Source organism: Hyaena hyaena, unplaced genomic scaffold (assembly GCF_003009895.1).
Source record: "Hyaena hyaena isolate Hyena2069 unplaced genomic scaffold, ASM300989v1 scaffold_10, whole genome shotgun sequence".
Taxonomy (NCBI): Eukaryota; Metazoa; Chordata; class Mammalia; order Carnivora; family Hyaenidae; genus Hyaena; species Hyaena hyaena.
In genome coordinates, this window is record NW_024080642.1 from 1,538,563 (window position 1) to 1,552,600 (window position 14,038).

Here is a 14,038-nt window from a genome sequence, read left to right on the forward strand (position 1 = left end):
GGGGGGGGGGGGGGGGGGGGGTGGCGCAGAAAGCCAGTTACACTTAAGAATGCCCTTGATGAGGCAATAAAAATTGTTAAACTTATTAAATTTCGACCTGTGTCATTTTTAAACCCCTAAGTGATGTGGGAAATGTGCATAAAGCACTTATGCTGCACACAGAAGTACGAGAGCGGTCTCATGGAAAAGTACATGTGTGATCGTTTGAGTTGAACCTAACTAGGCACTTTTTTTTTTTCAAAGAACGTTTTATTTGAAAGAACAACTGAGAAGGGGCACCTGGGTGGCTCGGTTGGTTAAGCATCCAACATCAGCTCAGGTCATGATCTCGCGGTCTGTGAGTTCGAGTCCCGCGTCGGGCTCTGTGCTTACAGCTCAGAGCCCGGAACCTGCTTCGGAGTCTGTCTCCCTCTCTCTCTCTCTCAAGAATAAATAAACATTAAAAAACAATTTCTTTCTCACTGTCACTGGGCCCAGTTGTTAACAAGCAATAGCCCCGGACACAGAATCAACAGTTCTATCAGTCTGTTTTCACAAGCTGACATCCCAGGCCCGGGCTTCACCTCCCTGTCCCAGCTCACCGGTCTCGGTCATGGAGCTTTCAAGGAGGTCTGTTTTACCAACTGAGGTCATACTCCTAGTCACCCGGGTTTAGACCCAGAGTCCCAAGGTGAGGCCCACTCTCACCACTACGGCTTTCTCCTACATTTTTAATCATGTGAATTTATCTGTTTTTTCTTTTTCCATTTTCTCTGTTATTGCTGGGTGTGTGAGGCAAAGGGACTGTGTTGAAGCATGAACTCACTGTACTATCATAATCACAAGCCATACTTTATTTCTACATTCTTGAAAACAAAAATCTTGGGGCGCCTCGGTGGCTCTCTCAGTTAAGTGTCTGACTTCGGCTCAGGTCATGATCTCATGGTTCGTGGGTTTGAGCCCTGCTTCGGGCTCTGTGTTGACAGTTCAGAGCCAGGAGCCTGGAGCCTGCTTTGGATTCTGTGTCCCCATATCTCTCTGCCCCTCCCCCACTTGTGCTCTGTCTCTCTCTCTCAAAAATGAACACTTAAAAAATAAATAAAAATGAGGGGCTCCTGGGTGGCTTAGTCGGTTGAGTGTCCGACTTTCGCTTAGGTCATGATCTCACGGTTTGTGGGCTCGAGCCCCGCGTCGGGCTCTGTGCTGACTGCCAGCTCAGAGCCTGGAGCCTGTTTTGGTCTGTGTCTCCCTCTCTCTCTGACCCTCCCCTGCTCACGCTGTCTCTCTCTTTCCTGGAAATAAATAAAACATTAAAAAAATTTTAAAAAATAAGCAAATAAAAATGAGAATCTTATAATCAGAAAAAAATCAGGTGTATACATATGAATTTTTTTCCATATACTCTCTTCACTACACACTTACCATAACTGAGGCAAGTAAATAATAGAGTTATGGAGGCAAGGAGTAGAAAGGGCCAAATTCTGAGAGAGGGAACTGGAAAAGGCTTCGCATTTCAATCACTCGTTTGCCAGCATCCCAAGATGTTCTACGGATTCACTGGAACCAGAATGGCAGAAGTGAGAAAAACATCCAGGCCCATCTCATGAGCTTGTGGAAAAGCCCCGTGAGGCAGCACTGGGTAGAAAGGTCCCATCACAGACGAAGTGGCAGCAGTGCAGCTGGGACAGGGGCATAGATCCCAGCTTTCCTTTGTTGCAGCCTGTCTCACCGGGCTGCTCTACTGTCATACGTGGGAACAGAGCCAGTGTAGCAGTTCAATTAGAATCAACAGAGGGCCGCCCACGTGGCTCAGTCGGTTGAGCGTCTGACTTGGGCTCAGGTCATGATCTAGCAGTTCGCAAGTTTGAGCCCCACATCGGGCTCGCTGCTGTCAGCGCAGAACCCACTTGCTCTTTCTCTCTCTCTCTCTCTCTCTCCCAAAAATAAACCTTAAAAAAATTAAATATGCTACACTTCATGAATAAGTTTTCAATAATATTCATTCACTAAAATGTAAACACTAGGCAAGACGATGGGGAAAAATAAAACTCACATTTAATAGGGTGAATCAATATCATTCTTGATGAATCACGGTATGTACATGAACATTATTTTTAAATACAGAAAAGTAACGACTAACAAAAGCAGAAAGCCAACCACTTAATATACCAGAAGCTGGAGGTAAAGACCACAATACACAGAGACATGTCTGGAAGAACACGCATCAGAATGGTAACATGCTATCTCTGCATGATTGGATCGAGGGTAAATTCCATTTCTCGAAGAGTTTGTTTCTCACCTCATGGCCCCCACCCCTCGCTCCCACCGTCTGCCACTCTCTCAGCCCGTCTTCATTCTTCACATGGCTAACTCCTTCTCTGCGTGGCTGTCTCCTTCTCATTACTGAGACAGCTCACATATAATTCATTCATTTCCTCAGAAAGGCCTTCCTGATCATCCAGAGCAGTCCCAGCCCCACCAACCACTATTATTTTATTCTGTCTTATTATCAGTATCCGAAATGCAAAATTAGCTTTTTTCTTTTCCTTTCCATCTTGTTAGTCTCTCACACTAGCATGGAAGTTCCAGACGGAGAGGCTTGCCCTGTTTTGTTTCATTGCTGTCTTTATCTCTCCTCTAGGACTTTGAAGCATACCCTGGCACATAGTATTTGTTGAAAAATGAGTATGCACCAGTCAATTTTGTAACCAGAACAAAGAAAAAAAGCTATTTTTTCTTGAGAAAAGAAAGAGTGGAGTGATTAAGTCAGCTGAAAAAGTGAAGGATGGCCAGAGGATATTTCATGCACACTTAATAGGCAAAAACAAATGTTTTTGAGAACCTTGGGCACCTACTTGGCTCAGTCAGTGGAGCATGTGACTCTTGATTTTGGGGATGTGAGTTCAAGCCCCATGTTGGGTATGGAGACTACATAAAAATAAAACATTAGGGGTGCCTGGGTGGCTTAGTTAAGTGTCCAACTTTGGCTCAGGTCATGAACTCACAGTTTGTGAGTTTGAGCCCTGCATTAGGCTCAGCATGGAGCCCTGGGATTTTTTTCTCCCTCTCTTTCTGCCCCTCTTCTACTCACTCTCTCAAAATAAATTAAAAAAAAAAAAAAAGGAAAATGGATCAATGAATCCTGGTACATCGCACAACGGAATACTATACAACAGTGGAAATGAACACACTGCAGCTACAGGAAACAACATGGATGAATCTGGGGATTCAGCATCCCGTGATTCCTATCTTATAAAGCTTGGAGACAAACAGAACCATACATAGGTATAAGTAACGGATAATGAAACTCTACAAGTAAAACTTACAAACTTACAAAAAGCAAAAGTCTGGGGTTGCCTGAGTGGCTCAGTCGGCTAAGCATCCAACTTCAGCTCAGGTCATGATCTCATGGTTTGCGGGTTCGAGCCCTGTATCAGGCTCTGTGCTGATAGCTAGCTCAGAGCCTGAGGCTTGCTTCAGATTCTGTTATCTCCCTCTCTCTCAGAAAAAAAACATTAAAAAATTAAAAAAAAAAAAAGTATGGTAAGCACGTTTGTCTATTCTTTTGTATGTGTCAAATATCATGTTAAAAAAAGGAAAGAGGGGCTCCTGGCTGGCTCAGTCAGTGGAACGTGAGATTCTTGATCTTAATTAAGGTCATGAGTTCGAGCCCCACATGGATGTGAAGCCTACTGAAGAATAAAAAAAAAATTTAAGTGGAAAAAATACAGCTACTTTTATTGAGCTAGGAATGGTTTTATATTCTTCACATGAAGTACCACGTTTAATCTTAACTTTCACAATAATCTCACGAGGCAAGTTCCATTATTATCTGCGTTCATGGAAGTATTCTTTAGAAATCTTGACTTCAAAAAAACATGTAAAACGTACAGTACTGAGTTGAAGAAAGGAAATCACTAGATGACATTTGGTTGCACATAAAGCTGATTACTGAAAGGGTGGAAGGTATGTAAAGTATAATGAATTGGCAAAGTAAGAGTTCATTTTCAGGAAGGCAGAACATTCCTGATAAAATGCTTTTTTAATGTTTATTTTTGAGCGAGAGAGAGCATGCACGCGAGAGTGCGCACACAAGCAAGGAACGACAGAGAGGGAGACAGAATCTGAAGCAGGCTCCAGGCTGAAGTTGTCAGTACAGAGCCCAACATGGGGCCTGAACCTATAAACTGCGAGATCACGGCCTGAGCCGAAGTTGGACACTTAGCCAACAGAGCCACCCAGGTGTCCTTGATAAAATCCTAATGTATAAAATTTTAAGAAAAACTTTTAAGATAAAATGGGGCTTTAGGGCAACTCCTCCGTTGGTTAAGTGGCTGACTCTTGACTTCAGCTCAGGTCATGATGTCACAGTTCATGAGTTTGAGCCCCTCATTGGGTTCCGTGCGGACAGTGCAGAGCCTGCTTGGGTTTCTCTTCACTGCCCCCCACCCCCCACCCCTTCCCCATACTCTGTCTCAAAAATAAATGAAAACCTTCTTTTTAAAAATATTTGAGACAGAGCACAGGTGGGGGAGGGGTAGAGAGAAAAAGAGAGACACAGAATCTGAAGCAGGCTCCAGGCTCTGAGCTCTAAGCACAGAACTCGATGCAGGGCTCGAACCCACAAGCCATGAGATCATGACCTGAGCCAACGTCAGACGCTTAACCAACTGAGCCACCCAGGTGCCCCCTGAAAGAACTTTCAAGAAAAAAAATGAGGTTTTATTAAGTCTCTGTGATGATTAAATACTTTAGAAATTTACATTACAAATTCCCAGTATAAAGACGAAAAATGTCATATTACTATCGGACCCCTATCTCCTTCACCTCTAAAAAGAATTTCAAATAAACGAGACCAAAAAGTGAGAAACACATATGTCTACGTTTACAAGTTGGGAAAGAGTGTCAGATTTTTCTTTTATTTTCATTTTTTTAAAAGTAAGCTCTACAGTGAATGAGGGGCTCAAACCCATGACCCCAAGATCAAGAGTCACATGCTCCTCTGACTGAGCCATCCAGGAGCCCCTATTCGCTCCAGATCTTCAAGAAAATATGACAGATACAGGTGAAGCACTTTATCCGCCCTACCCAAGAGGTAACTTCTACCCTAAATGTGTATTTAGTATTCTCATCCCCATGCAAGTCTTCATACTTGTTACCCATATATGAATGCATAAATACTAGCATGTTGCATGTTTTCCATAATACTTTATGACATTTAAATAACTTTTACTGAACATTATTGATATTTTTCCATAGTGATACACGTAAATCTTGGTTCATTTTAACTGCTGTATTTTTCTGCATTTTTCTTTTTTTTTTTAATGTTTTTTTAATTTATTTCTAGGAGAGAGAGACAGCGTGAGCAGGGGAGGGTCAGAGAGAGAGGGAGTCACAGACTGAAACAGGCTCCAGGCTCTGAGCTGGCAGTCAGCACAGAGCCCGACGCAGGGCTCGAACCCACGAACCGTGAGATCATGACCCAAGCAAAAGTAGGACGCTTAACCGACTAAGCCACCCAGGCGCCCCTTTTCTGCATTTTTCTATATATCCTTAAATTATCCAGTTCTCTATTTAATGAACACTTCGGTTGTTTCCAACTTTTCAATTACAAATAATACCACAATAAGGTTTGGTACATCTCCTTGTACAGAGGGGCTAGGAATACGTACATCTCCAACTTCACTGAATTCTGCCAAATTGGTCTCCAAACTAAATGAACTAGTTTACTGTGTGTGGCGGCAGTGGCTAGGAGGTCCAAGCTATTAATTCTATCTTTTCTCCTTTAATAACAGTCCTCCCAATTTTATAACTTAAAAAAAAATTTATTGTTGAGAGACAGAGCATGAGTGGGGGAAGGGCCAAGAGAGAGACACACAGAATCGAAGCAGGCTCTAGGCTCCAAGCTGTTAGCAAAGTCTGACATGGGGCTTGAACTCACGAACCGTGAGATCATGACTTGAGCCAAAGACTAAGCCACCCAGGCGTCCCTTATAACTTTTTAAAATGTTTGTTAAGGTTTGAGAGAGAGCAAGTGGGGGAGGGCTAGAGAGGGAGGGAGAGAGAGGGAATCCCAAATAGTCTCCACATTCAGCACAGAGCCTGACACAGAGCTTTACCCCAAGACCCTGGGATCATGACCTAAGCTGAAATCAAGAGTCAGATACTCAACCAACTGAGCAACCCAGGTGCCCCCCACACCTAGGTGTTATAAAAGTGCACAACAATCAAACGGAAAAAGAGATTCCATTGATTGACACCATCTTTAAAAACCCATGAGAACTAAAGGACATAATAAAACTAGGCACAGAGAAGAGAGACTGACTCTAGGAAAAACAAAAAGCTCCAATGGAGAGGAAATGTAATCACATTACACTTTGGCCTTTTAAGTAATATTTACAATCATAAAAATCTTGGCCAATTTCCAATTTTAAATTCAATCTAGAGGGGCACCTGGGTTGCTCAGTCGGTTAAGCGTCCGACTTTGGCTCAGGTCATGATCTCACAGTTCGTAGTTTCAAGCTCCACGTCGGGCTCTGTGCTGACAGGTAGCTCAGAGCCTGGAGCCTGCTTCAGATTCTGTGTCTCCCTCTCTCTCTAACCTTCTCCTGATCATACTGTCTCTCTCAGAAATAAATAAAAACATTAAAATTTTTTTTAATCTAGAGATAAAACACCTGTTTACAGAATAAAATGCAAATGTCCCAACCTTGACACTACAAAGAGTATAAATGTCCAAAGCAGGAAGCGAAAGGTGGAAAAAGAAAAGGGTGATTATCTTTATCAAGCGAGGGGTTTGAGATACTGTCTTCAACTGATGGAACAGGGATAAAGGTATAAGATAGAGGTAAAAGTGGGGAGAAAATCTGATACATAAAGAGGGAAGGTGTGGTAGAGATAGAACAAGTGAGATAAATCCTTACCTAATGCAGTGGAACCTGATAGATACTATTAAGTCAATAATGTAAGGATGTTATTTAAGTACACTAAGGTGAAATAAGAAGAAATACTGTTAAAAGTAGTTCCCTGGGACTGTGACTGCAGGTGGGGCAGGGAACTATTGATTTTTATTTCATCCACATTAGGTTTCTTAAAGTGATATGCAATACTTTAAGCAAAAATGTACTTAGAAAAAAGACAGCATGGGGTGCCTGGGTGGCTGAGTAAAGCATCCAACTTCGGCTCAGTTCATGAACTCATGGTTCGTGAGCTCGAGCCCCCTATCAGGCTTTCTGCTGTCAGCACAGAGCCTGGTTTGGATCCTCTGTCCCCCCTCTGTCCCTTCCTCGGTTGTTCTCTCTCTTCCCCTCTCTCTCAAAAAGTAAATAAACATTAAGAAAAAATTTTCAAATGTTTTATTTATTTCTAGGAGAGAGAGAGAGACAGCGTGAGCAGGGGAGGGTCAGAGAGAGAGGGAGTCACAGGCTGAAACAGGCTCCAGGCTCTGAGCTGGCAGTCAGCAGAGCCCGACGCGGGGCCTGAACCCACGAACCACCCAGGTGCCCCAAGAAATATTTTTAAAAGAGGATATATATAGGGGTGCCTGGGTGGCTTTCCAGGGGAGGGAATTAATACCCCATGGAGCCTGTTCTAGGCTGGGCGGAGAGCCTGTGTCCTCATACACAGATTACACGTAGTCTTCTGTACCCCTCATAACATGGTTGATTAAAAATGTTGTCCATTGTGGGGCACCTGGGTGGCTCAGTCGGTTAAGCATCTGACTTTGGCTCAGGTCATGATCTCACGGTTTGTGGGTTTGAGCCCCGTATGGGGCTCTGTGCTGACAGCTAGCTCAGAGCCTGGAGCCTGTTTCGGATTCTGTGTCTCCTTCTCTCTCTGCCCCTCCCCCACTCATGCATTGTCTCAAAAATAAACTATATAAACAAATTTTTTTTAAAAAAAAGGATATGTATATATTAAAAGACAGTATGAACTCTGTACAAATTTCCAGGGACCAGGTAAATGATCATGTGCTCTTGGTAATTTTCAACTAGTAGAGTGAGATATGTTGTCTCATCATTGTCGACTGAGAAAGACTGCCAACAGCCAGACAGTTATCAGAGGTTTATGAAGGATGAACCATTTAGTGGCAATTGCAAAGGCATTATGAACCACACGTAGAATGACTTTTCCAAAAATCAAAGTAATAAACTCAGTCACCTATTATGACGATTACCAAGATAGGCTCTCTCCCATCCAAACATGTTCACATATTGTTCTGAAGTCTTACATTTGTAATCTCAACACTCTTGGTGTACTGCAGTGCCCCAAAATCCTCCTGGGAACTGAAATGATACTGAACACTCAACACCTGCATTGATTTCCACCTGCAACCTGCGGGCGGCTCACAGTGGCCACTTACAGGCTCAACTGCCCCGGTCTCAGTGCTGCTGAGACCTCGTGCTCCATTGTGCTGACAGATCATTTACCTCCTTTCCGTTATGAAACCTTGGTCTCTGGGACTGAGTTTCCTGCTATGGGCAGCCACTAAATTCCCACAAACATCAGCTTCCATTCAAGAAGTCCCACACTGGTAGTCCAGAGAACTGGCCTGTAAGTGGGTCTCATTTTTTTCTTCAAATGTTTATTTCTGAGAGAGAATGAGCATGAATGGGAGAGAAGCAAAAAGGGAGGGGGACAGAGGGCTCAAAGTGGGCTCAATGCTGAGAGCAAGCCCGACATGAGGTTCGAATTCATGAACCATGATATCTTGATCCAAGCCAAAGTCGGACGCTCAACCTACCAAGGTACCCAGGCGCCCCAAGTGGGTTTCATTTTAATTAAACAAAATCTTTTTGATGTTTATTTTTAGAGAGAGAGAGAGAGAGAGAGAGAGAGAACCTCAAGCAGGTACCGCACTGTCAGCGCAGAGCCCTATGCGGGGCTTGAACTCAGAAACCACGAGATCATCACCTGAACCAAAATTGAGTTGGACCCTTAAACCCACTGAGCCAACCAGGTGTCCCTAATAAACGGCTTTGCAGGTCAAAAATATACAACAAACTCTTAAAGTAACTCATTTAAAAAATTGACCAAAGACCTTTACATACACCTTACCAAGAGATAAGCACATGAAAAGATGCCCCACATTATGTTATCAGGGAAATACAAATTAAAATAACACTGCATACCTACTAAAATAGCCAAAATCTGGAACACCAAATGCAGACAAGTGGAGCAATGGGAACTCATACATGGTCAGTGGGAATGAAAGATGGTACAGCCACTGTGAAAATAGTTTGGCAGTTTCTTACAGTAAAGATATGACGGAGGGTAATTTAAATGCTTATTTCTAAATAAAACAAGCCAATTTGAGAAGGCTATCTACTATAGGTTTCCAACTTCATGACATTCTGGAAAAGCAACACTATGAGACAATTAAGAAAGACCAAAGCGGGGGCACCTGGGTGGCTCGGTTGGTTAGGCGCCTAACTTTGGCTCAGGTCATGATCTCCTAGTGTGAGTTCAAGCCCCACGTCTGGCTCTGTGCTGATAGCTAGGGGCCTGGAGCCTGTTTCAGATTCTCTGTCTCCATCTCTCTGCTCCCCTCCCCCCGCTCATTCTCTGACTCTTTCACTCAAAAATAAACATTAAAAAATCTTTTTAAAAAAGACCAAAGTGCTGGTGAGAATGAGAAAAGGGAACCTTTGTGCACTGCTGGTGGAAGTGTCATTGGTGCAGCCACTGTGTTAAACAGTATGAAGGTTCCTCAAAAAATTAAAAACAGAAATATCATACAGCCCAGCAATCCCACTTCAGAGTACTTACCTAGGGAAAAGAACACTAATCTGAAATGTTGTATTTAATTCTATGTTTACTGAGGCATTATTTACAACAGCCAAGATAGGGAAGCAAACCAAGTGTCCATATCAATAGGTGAATGGATAGCGTACACATACATTACTCATAACAAAAAGTGAAATCCTGCCACTCAAAAGATGAACCTTAAGAATATTATGCTGGGGCACCTCGGTGACTCAGTTGGGCGTCCGACTGTGGCTCAGGTCATGACCTCATGGTTTCGGGGTTCGAGCCCCACGTCGGGCTCTGTCTGTGCTGACAGCTAGCTCAGAGCCTGGAGCCTGCTTCAGATTCTACCTCTCTCTCAGAAATAAATAAATAATATATATATATATAAATAAAGAATATTATGGGGGCGCCTGGGTGGCTTAGTCGGTTAAGCGTCCGACTTTCGCTTGGTCATGATCTCGCGGTTCGTGGGTTCGGGCCCCGCGTCGGGCTCTGTGCTGACTGCCAGCTCAGAGCCTGGAGCCTGTTTGAGTCTGTGACTTCCTCTCTCTCTGACCCTCCCCTGCTCAGGCTGTCTCTCTCTCTCCTAGAAATAAATAAAAAACATTAAAAAAAATATTATGCTAAGTTAATTACGACAAAGAAAGGCAGGGGCACCTGGGTGGCTCAGTTGGTTAAGCAACTGACTTCGGCTCAGGTCAGATCTCCTGGTTTGAAAGTCGAGCCCCCAATCAATGAGTTCTCTGCTGTCTGCATGGAGCCCACTTTGGATCCTCTGTCTCCACTCCCCCCTCCTCAAAAATAAACATTAAAAAAGAGAGAAAGACAAACACGTATGATTTCACTTATATGTGAAACTTAAATAAAAACAGAAATAGACTTATACAGAGTACAAGCCAATGGTTGCCAGAGAAGAGGTGAAGGAATTAAAGATGCAAACTTCCAGTTGTCAGGATGAAGCACAGCACAAGCTATATAGTTAATAATATAGTTAATAATGTGCTGACAGATGGTCATAACTATGCTTACCATGGTGAGCATTCCATAATGTATGTAATTGTCCTGTCACTATGCTGTACACCTGAAACTATTACATGTCAACTTCTTCAAAGCAAAAAGAAATCAAGAACAAAAAGAAAATACAATCAGTAGTTGCCAAGTGTGGGAATGAGGGAGATGAACAGGCAGATCAGAGAGGATTTTCAGGGTGAAAACTCTGTATGACGACAAATACATGGCATCCTTTATCCAAACCCATAGAATGCACTACACCAAGAGCAAGCCGTAAGGCATAAACTACAGACTGAGTGATTGTGATAGATGAGTGTAGACTTATCTTTGGTTTTAAAAACAAAAAAAGGGGGGGTGCCACTGTGGTAAATGAGGAGAGGCTATCCATACATGTGAGGACAGACAGCCTAATCTCTCTGCCTCCCAATTTTGTTGTAAATCTAGAACTGCTCTAAAAAATATTTAAAAAGTAAAGGATGTGGTGGTATTCCAGAATGTAGTAAAAAGGGTCAGCCATTAAAAAAAAATGGATACCTAGTTCAAAGCAATAAAAAAAGCATAAACGTAGGCCTTTGTAGGTTATTTGATAGATACGGCATCTGAAAGCTATGGATCATGGATTTTACTATCTTCATGAATTAGGAAACAAAGTCATCAGACAAATGCATGTCAAGTGGCGCAGGGTGATGTTGGCAATGGACAAAGACTTGAAGAGATGTGGGAAAGGTGACTAGATCATTATACAGAATTGCTTTGCAGCATAAACCTAGCAAACACTGACATGTGTTTGATTGCAAGATTATGTGATTGTCTTTAGTACAGTACTAAAACCAATATTCAGAGAAAGAATATTGGGGCACCTGGGTGGCTCAGTCAGTTAAGCGTCCGACTTCCGCTCAGGTCATGATCTAACAGTTCGTGGGTTCGAGCCCCACATTGGGCTCTGTGCTGACAGCCAGCTCAGAGCCTGAAGCCTGCTTCAAGATTCTGTGTCTCCCTTTCTCTCTGACCCTTCCCTACTCATGCAGTCTCTCTCTCTCTAATAAAAACATTAAAAAAAGAGAGAATATTAACCATTCACTCAAAAAATTTATTGAGCACCTAGTACACAATATACCAAAGACTTCAATGAAGGAACTTCAAGAGTCCGTGGATTAAAGGCAGAGGGATAAAGATGTCATAAGGACAAATGGAACACGTTATTTATAAATGACTCATTTCATTTAAGATTAACGAGCAGCTCAGTGATTTGCTCTCTTAAACTCCAAGTACAAATAATCTGGAAGAATGAATAGCACATTCACTCCAGACAACTATTAACAACTGTACTTCATTGGAGAACCAAGTTTCAGGAAGGTTCTATGCAGAATTCAGGTAAGAGGGGAATTCAATTATATGCAACAGGACTTCTGTGGGCCTAAACAGAAAGGTTACTGAGAGAGAGGAGCAAAGTCTTTCCAGAGGGTAGAATGGCAAGAGAACTTGAGGCATTTACAGGAAGGTAACCAGGAAAAACAAAGGTCTGAGGTATACAGGATTTCTAAGACAGTTTAAGCTAGACTTGGTGAACAAAAAAAAAAATTGTAGTTGTGTGTGTGTGTGTGTGTTTTTAAGTAAGCTCTATGGCCAACATGGAGCTTGAACTCATGACACTGAAACTGAATTGCACGCTCCACTGAGCCAGCCAGACCCCCCAAGAAATTCTGGTTTTAACTTGACCAACTCAAAAGCGGTCAGGACCAATGACAATTTTCGAATCTTACTGCCCCCATATCACAAGGCCAACAGTAACGAAGAAACAGTGGCAGCCTCTGGTGACATGGGAATACAGATTTGGGGTACTTCTGAGATGTGAAGTCCAAAACCATAGCTCTATTCAGTGCTAATTTCTTTAAATCACTCCAATTCCTAGAGGAAATGTATATCCTGAATGTGGTATTCAAGGGCCTTTTACACATTAGCTTCAGTTTACCATATCCCATTCTCTTTCATTCATATAACTCTATATATTGGATTTTCCTGTCTCCCAAACACTATTTTCAACTTGTCCATATCCTAACAATCCATCAAGACCTAGTTCAAATGCCACCTTTATCCTAACACAATGCAGGCGGAATTCCCTTTGTCCAAAACTGAGTCCATTGGGGGGCGTTTTCACGTTATTGCTAGTATCTACCGACTCAAAGAAGACTTAAGTTTGGTTTTGTTTTTACCTCTCAATGTCTTACTAGATCCTCAACCAATATTTCCTAAAGGAAAGTCTTGCACATCAGGTGTGGATCAAACCATGTGTAAAGAACTTTAAATTCCAAATCTCCTTTTTGCCTTTTTCAGTGCTTCTTACATTAAAGAGGGTTGGCATCATCTAATTTCTCCAATGATCATCCAGTCAAGTATTTCATAACACAAGTTGTTCTTGAGTTGTTTTGAGCCAGGGTTCTTCCTGCGTTCTAACTAGTCTTTATAATGCCCACTAACCCCCAACACCCATACAACACAGAGGGAACCTCTAAAAGATATAGTACTCACCAGCTCCAAGTCCTTCATTGACTTTCACTGGGTAAAATTCAAATCACAGTCCTGTGTGATCTGACCATCTAACCTTTCCAATATCCTCATTATTATACCACAGCCCCTCCGAACCCACCACTCATATTTGTTCTTCCAAAAAAGGGTTATGCTTTTCCATTTGTGCAGCTATTATCCCTTCTGCATGATCACCCAGCAAGACCTGCCCTCTTAAACCCTCAGCTCCAAGGTTCCCATTCAGATCCATTTCCTAAATAAAAATTTTTTAGGTTTTCAGCCTGCCCCCACCCCATCCTTGCAATCTCCACTGGTATGACAAGGCTAATAAGTGTCTTCTCATACAGTAACATTTTCTCACAGGTCTAGAAATTTGTACTTACCATTTGAGAGAAGTAACTTAAGGTCATAAAAGCAGGCTCTTATTTTATGCTTAATCTAAACCACTACAACCCTCTTGTTCATTCTACCTGTTCAACCTCAATTAACACTTTATCACATACCCATATACCCACAGACTAAACATCCTCATGTACCTCTAATTTCACCCAGGAGACACACCATTTTTAACAAAAATAACTGCCCTGTCTTTTCCACACCAAAAAACTGTTCAGGACAATTGATGCTTATTATTTTAATCATTCTCAATAGAAACTGTTCTGGATACAACTTAATAAAATGGGCTCAGACAAGCAATATGATAAATAATAAATGAAAGACTTTATTCATCTTTGTAAAGAACAGGCACTCAAATGTTAATGGTCAACCATAA